General features: G+C 36.3%; 1 long non-coding RNA gene and 1 pseudogene across 1 annotated transcript; one reads left to right on the top strand and one right to left on the bottom strand.

Annotated features, from left to right (window-relative positions):
• The first annotated feature begins 1,667 nt into the window (after nucleotides 1-1,667).
• LOC143577233 (F-box/kelch-repeat protein At3g06240-like) lies at nucleotides 1,668-2,923 on the top strand (annotated as a pseudogene).
• Nucleotides 2,924-5,629: 2,706 nt separating this feature from the next.
• Nucleotides 5,630-6,279, bottom strand: LOC143577252 (uncharacterized). Its single transcript, XR_013143085.1, has 3 exons — nucleotides 6,134-6,279; nucleotides 5,971-6,041; nucleotides 5,630-5,737 (listed from the first exon to the last, which is right to left on the bottom strand). It is a non-coding gene; the product is annotated as an uncharacterized LOC143577252 (long non-coding RNA).
• Between the last annotated feature and the right edge of the window lie 853 nt (nucleotides 6,280-7,132).

Here is a 7,132-nt window from a genome sequence, read left to right as displayed (position 1 = left end):
TCTAGCAACTGGCGGTTTTGTTGCCTAGATTATGATCTAGCACAATTGATTTGGCTAGATTATCGAGGTAGGGTACCAAAAAGACCCAAATTCCCTTAAGTACCACCCGCGGGTCTTAGAGAAACCCCTTATACACCACCTGCGGGATATACGGATCATCCGCATAACACGGTAGAGGAAGAACATCCTCACACCATACGCGGAAGCATCCAGGCACCCTCAGAAGTCATCCGCGAGATAGGACACATGTCCGCCAAAATGACCGGAATGCAATGTCAACTGGACAGCTGTCTTGAACTAACTACCCTTTAGAAGAGTATTCACGATTGTTACTTGAAGAATACGTGACTCGCCAGCCAATGAGCAAAGGACACCTGGCCAGGTTGTTATAACCGTGCACGTGGCCAGGGTATGGTCCATCCTATCATAAGGCGACACATGTCCAGGTTGTTATACCCATGCACATGGGACATATAGCTCAACCTATCACAAAGGGACACGCGTCCAGGCAGTTAGGCAGTTATCAGAATCTTCTAGAAGAGGATAGCTGGCCCAATCACCTTCCTACATCCTTTGGCTATAAATATCTTGTCAACCTGCATGAGGTATTCATTCATTCACATTCACTCTGACTAACTCATACTCTGATTACACTTAGTGTGTATACTTCAGTACTTTCTCCTTTACGAACGATACTGATTCTCACGCCGGAGGGTGGTTACAGGAAGACCCCCCCCCCCCTCTTGTCCTTCCTGTAACGAGACTCACGGTGTCTGTTTTGCAGGTTCCGGTCATTGGACTTCAGGAAGTTGTGCTCATACTGTGTTAGTAGTTATCGTATTTTACCCTGTGGACTCATTGGATCCAGGACCCATACCCGGGGAACGGATCCGTGTTTCTTCACTTAGATAATCTAGCAACTGGCGGTTTTGTTGCCTAGATTATGATCTAGCACAATTGATTTGGCATATCTGATGCACTAGGCTCCCGTGTTTGCCCAGAGTCGATCCGATGTATGCAGCCTTACCACCTGTGTAGATTTGCTCAAATGTTTGATAAAACCTTTTGTAGACAACCAACGATAGTTGGCGTCTCGACAGAGAAGTCAAATTGTGAGTTGGGCGCATTTGATAAAAAAAATGCAACACTACCATTTTTTTATTAGGTTTGGTTTTTAATGATTAAAAACGAGTTTTGGTGTTCTAACGAACTAAACTAATGCCGACTAGATAGTCTAGATTCCCGCCACATCAACAAAGAACCAAACATGTTTCGATACCCTTTCTCGGTTTTCTATTTTTCTCTTATACTTTCAATCAATAATATACATTCTTAACCTATTTAATTTTAAGTTTTGGTTTTATTCTTATATTTTAAGTTTTAAGGAACATACGTTTTTAAGCTACTTTTTTTTTATTTCAATCAATGTAAATTACTCATTGACGTATAGCCTGGATATATGACAACCTTTTGTAGGCTTAAAATCCACATGCATGTATTCTAGAGACAAGGCCCAAGAATCCAATATTATAAAAAAAGTATACGATTTCACCTTAAAAGTAGTTAGGCCTGGCCCAACCAAACAACTTACCTTGTCGACGATGATACTTATTCAATGTGGAGTAATATTATTATTAACCCTAAACACAAACTTCTGTTACTGGGTTCCAATGGCAGAGCTTGCGTTTGATGTGCTTGAGAATATCCTGGTGCGATTGGATGTGAAAGATCTAATCCGATGCAAGAGCGTTTGTAAGTCATGGCAATCTTTTATATCCGGTTCTCGTTTTGTTAAAGCTCACTTGAACCATGCTTACAAGAGTGATCGTGACAATCATGAATTTGAACATAGAAGGATCCGTGTTTCTTTCACAAGAGATGAATTTAGTTCGTTTTACGGAAATCAAACTCGTATTGTTGGCTCCTGTAATGGCCTAGTATGTGTTTCTCCTAGAGATGTTGAATTTGTAATAACCAATCCTTCCACTAGAGAGGAAAAGAAACTCCCAACGCCGCCTTTTACGCACAAACGTTTAAGGATCAGGGATAAAGATGAATGTTGGGGCTTTGGTTATGATTCATTTGCAGATGATTACAAGATTATAGCAGGGTTCAAGAAAAAACATGAGACAGTTTTTCATGTCCTCACGTTGAAATCAAATACTTGGAAAGTTATTGGACAAGTAAAGTATAAGATTTATGTGGATATATTTGATAGTTATATGAATACATCTGGTATCTTATGTGGTGGAGCAATACACTAGATTATGACCCATAAAAATAGGAAGAAAGTAATTATTTCTCTAGATTTATCTACCGAGGAATTTAAAGAAATTCCTGTACCACTAGACCTTCTATATGATTGTTCTTGTTGTCATAGACTCGGGATTATAGAAGAATGTCTATGCATATATACATATTGTTCCCCCTCTACAAGTAAGAAATTGGTAATGAAAAACAATGAGTGGGAACCATATAATATAGATCAGTGTAAGAGCAATTATGATATTGCACACCTCTTGACAACTGAGGTGGGTTCAGAAATAAAAACTTACATTCATAATGATGGTAGACATGTGCCCAACGATGGGGACATTATTTGTGATAGTGTATTTGTCAAAAGCCTCGTATCTCCCATGTCCATGTTAATAAAAATGGACAAAAGAGGAATACCAAGGTTCGATCTAAATGTCTTTAATTTATTTTAATTTTATGCAAACATGCGTGCATGCTCTCTCTCTCTCTCTCTCTCTCTCATACACACACATATTGATACTAAATTGTCCTAGTTTTCTATTTGTATAATGAAGCAGGGGGGAGGAACCTAATAAGAGTGTTGAAAGCGGTGTCAAGGGCGACACAAGAAAGAGGAAGAGAATTAAGAACAAGGATGAGGTCTTGTAAGCATAAAAGGGGAACATAATGGGAATTTGTTGGATATGAATCTTTTTAATTTAGTACTGTATTACATGTTTTTTCACCACGTGAAATATTCTGCTTTGTTTTGAACATGCAATCTGATATGTTTGTTTTTGGCTTTCTAACTTGATAATATGTTTTTATGCTTTCATTTACAAACACATTTCAAATCTGATATATACATATTCTTTTTCTAACTTCGTGCTAGTTTAATAGCTAGGCCTTACCCAATGAATGCTCCGGTATAATACTCCAAACATGTTGCTTTTAATTGCTTCTTTTTGTTTTAACATTTGAATTTTGTTTATCCAATTGGTACAATCAAGGAACATTGTCTGTCTTTTTAAACTTGGAATTGTGCAGATAAACAAAAAACGTAAACTAGAGAAATGCCAAACAACATTTAACAGTGATGGATAGGTTTTTCTGGGCTGAACATGAAGAAACGGTGCATGTCATTTTTGGGCTACCCTGAATAAGTTTCGGGCTATAACACGTCTACACCAAATTGTCATTTTAGCCATCCTTCGCCCTACCGGTGCAACATTATATCCGGGTATGATTACATTCGGCGAAACTAATGGATTAACAGTCAAAGTTGAAGTGAATTTGAAGAAAGGTTAGTTTGGAGATAAAAAAGAGTTTTATTGCAAAATTGCATATACAAACACCAGTTTCAAATTAAATTCAAAGTCAAAATTGAGTTTCAAGTAGCAGGATGCAGATTAGGAATTGATTAAAAAAATAGTCTACCAATTAACAACTAGTTTGACAATTTTATACTAAAAGTTCAGTTACAGTCAAAATTATGATTTAGACCAAAACACCCTTTTCAGTCTAACAGATCCGGCGCAACGCCCGGGTCTTCACAAGTAGTACATTTTTAAATAATAAACGAGTTCCGGCGCAGTCACAAACCGATCCAGTACTGATTGGATTCCCGCCATATCAACAACGAACTGAACACACTTTCATATTCTCTCAGTTTTCGATTTTACCCTTATAGTTTAAATAATGTATATATTTAACCTATTTAACTTTAGCTTTCTTATCTTTGAGACTAGTAGATGCCCCGGAGCGTTGCGCCGAGGCTAAGTTATGTGTTTTCTATCGTTTTATTCAGTTATAGATTTCCATAGTAGTAGCACTCGTTAATTGTTTCTTACAAAAGCTCTAGGTCATTATATCTACATAAATATTTTCAAATTTTGAATACTGTGCATACAAAAGATGTTTACTTCTTCGTAGAGATTCCACTTTTGAAACTAATATGCGGGTCCTTTGTTTTGTGCGGATTGCTAGTTTGGAATATCTGGACCTCTCTCATGTCGCACTATCGCTTATACCTGCAAATGTGTTTACTATTCTGTTATCAGTTGGATTATTTAGTTGCTATATATTTTGAAGCTTTATACATGGACCCTCAAATGTGAGTTGTTTTTTTGTTCCTAGTGTGTGAGACTCTGGCTTTGTGATTGATGGTGTTGCAGGTAGAGGTGCACAAAAAGGTCAGGTCCGAACCCAACCCGGAACCGGAAATACCTGGTGAAAACCCGAAAAAAAACCCGGAGGAACCGGTCAAAATACCCAACTATACCCAGAACCAGTTTGACTTTTGTTGACCATATCCGGAACCGGTTTGACTGCCGTATTTGGTTTCCGGTAACTTTTAAAGAAACTAAAAGTAATTTTTCATGGAGAAGAAGAGTTTATTTGTTAAAAGTTTTGCATCAAACTTGATTACTAACAAAATACAAAGTTTATAACATAAAGTCTTGCCTTTGAAGGTGAAGATCAGGTACATCTATCCTACTTGCTCGATTCCATATATTACCTTTAAAATCTATGTACCTTTAACTTCTACTTCATTTACTGGTAAAGCTCTTATAACTTTATCAGTCTCAAAACAGCAAGACCAGGAAGAATAACTGCACCCACCATGAAGCACCTGGCCTAATATCACAAATCCATAAAAACATTTTACAAAATAGTATAATGTTACAAATTAAGCAACTGCAAAATTGAAAAACATAATTAACTGGAAACATAAATCTAATCAGGGAGACATATGCCGCAATTGAACTCTATTTAACCTCAAACACCATCAAATAAATTAATGGAAATTGCTAAACCTAACAATCAGTGACATCGCCTGAAATCGACCGGTGTTCAAAGCCTTCTGGTAGATGAAGGGTGTGTTTGGGATTCCTTATTTAAGGTAAAAGGAACTTTTTGTGATAAGTAGAAAAGGTATTGTGACTATTTGATAAGGAGTTTTAAAAAAGTGTTTGATTTAACTTATTGATGTAAAATGACCAAAAAGGACATTTTTATACAAGTGAATAAGTTATTTTTAAAAAGTGTTTGGAATTGCTTATTTATACCATTTTATACTTTTTTCATCTCTAGCATATTGAAAAAGAAATTACAAAATATACATCATAAAATTTGTTTACATATATTTTTTTGATTAAACCATAATAATACTACATTCGAGATGTTAAAAAAACATCAAAAATACACAATAATAACAAAATAATGTCATACTACATTCCGCTTTGCGATTCCATTATTTCTTGCGCAATAGCATCTCTTATCGCTGCCATAAGCATATTATCATCAGCCGTACGATTTGTAGCCGGAATTTCTTCATGATCTTCATCAAAAGGACCATCTTCATGATCTTCATCATATTATCGCTGCCATAAGCATAATGATAATATGCTACCAGGTTCTAGGGGGCTACTAATCTTTTTTTCTCGAGCGAGCCTCTCTCTCTCATTCCACTCGTCCAGCTCTCTTAACGAACTTGCACAACCTATGGCAAAACATATACTAGAAGCAAACAGTCATCACAAACCAAATTTCATGGGAAAATAAAAATAATAGCAGCTAAAAAATTAGGACATATTGGCATATTGCTTATCAACCATCTATTCCTGAATACAGTTTAAAGCGCGTTACACAAAGATGATAAAAGTCATAAAACTAAGAAATAAGATTCTCAAATGAAAGTTGCCATGACAAGGTTGAAAAACACAATTAGCTTACCATCCATGACTAGAAGCTGCATAAAATACACACTGTTGTACAAAATTCCCTTGTCCTCCCTGCAGGTGATCCTGTATATAAACATAAGAACTATATATTAATTAAACCATTTCACAAAAGATCCAAACCAAATATCCAAACTATGCAATTATCCTATACTAACCATTGTAATCACATAACTCGACACTACTGTAACTTCCAAATATTCTACCAATTTGAAACCTCCAAGAGGAACTGTGCACAACAGGGCTATTATTATTATTAAATATAAATATAAATATGCTTAATGGTATGTTTTAAGAATCTGACTCCAAGTTGTTATCATATATCATAAAAAAAAACAATTCTACTCTACCGTCTCTAAATCAAACCTAATATCAAAATAAAAATTTAACCTGAAATCAAGAAATTAACTCATTATAACAGAGATTAAGAAGAAAACAAACCAGTTAAAAATCATACCGAATGTTGAATTTCAAAGTAAACCTAAAATCAGCTTTATGGCGACAGTATAAATGAGAACGAACAACGATTATAGAAGCTACAAACTTAGCTTAAGCATTCACTGATAAGGACTTGAGATTGTCACTGAGCTTCCGTTTTCGCTTATTGCCACCCGCCGCACGCCTCATCTCCACCAAGACGAAGACGATCAACGAAGAAGACCTGCACCGCCAAGGTGTATTGTTTTTGAACGCGGTGATGGATGAAATCATGAAAGTGAGCCGGAAATGGGGGTGAAGTGCCAACTGAATTCAGAATTTAGCGGTAGTGGGACACGTGCTTGAGGTTACAAATTCAAGAGAATAACATACTACCACTTATGCCCACCGACCCTTGTAATTGTAGATATATAAATTAGAATCAGATTATCAATTGTAATAATATAGACTGTATGCAATATTGTTGGAATCATAATCGTTAAAGACGCAAGCCACTAAGGGTGAGCCTTAAGCCTAGGCACGAGGCGCTTAAAAAGCAAGGACCCGAGATAAACAAGGTGCATAGCATAAACATACCATTTTTTGGGGGGTTTTAAACATGTTTTTCAGGGATTTTGGGGATAGTTTAGGCTGGTTCCAACCATTTTTTGATCTTCCAGACCAATTTTCCTAAAATTTGCAAGATTTTGCTGAAACTTTCAGGAATTGTCCAGGAATCA

The sequence above is a fragment of the Bidens hawaiensis genome, unplaced genomic scaffold (genome assembly GCF_021521415.1).
Source record: "Bidens hawaiensis isolate Kalapana, Puna unplaced genomic scaffold, B.hawaiensis_p1.1 tig00028495_1, whole genome shotgun sequence".
In the NCBI taxonomy this organism is placed as follows: domain Eukaryota; kingdom Viridiplantae; phylum Streptophyta; class Magnoliopsida; order Asterales; family Asteraceae; genus Bidens; species Bidens hawaiensis.
The sequence above is the reverse complement of the archived record's forward strand: the minus strand, read 5'-3'. Positions and strand labels throughout refer to the sequence as shown.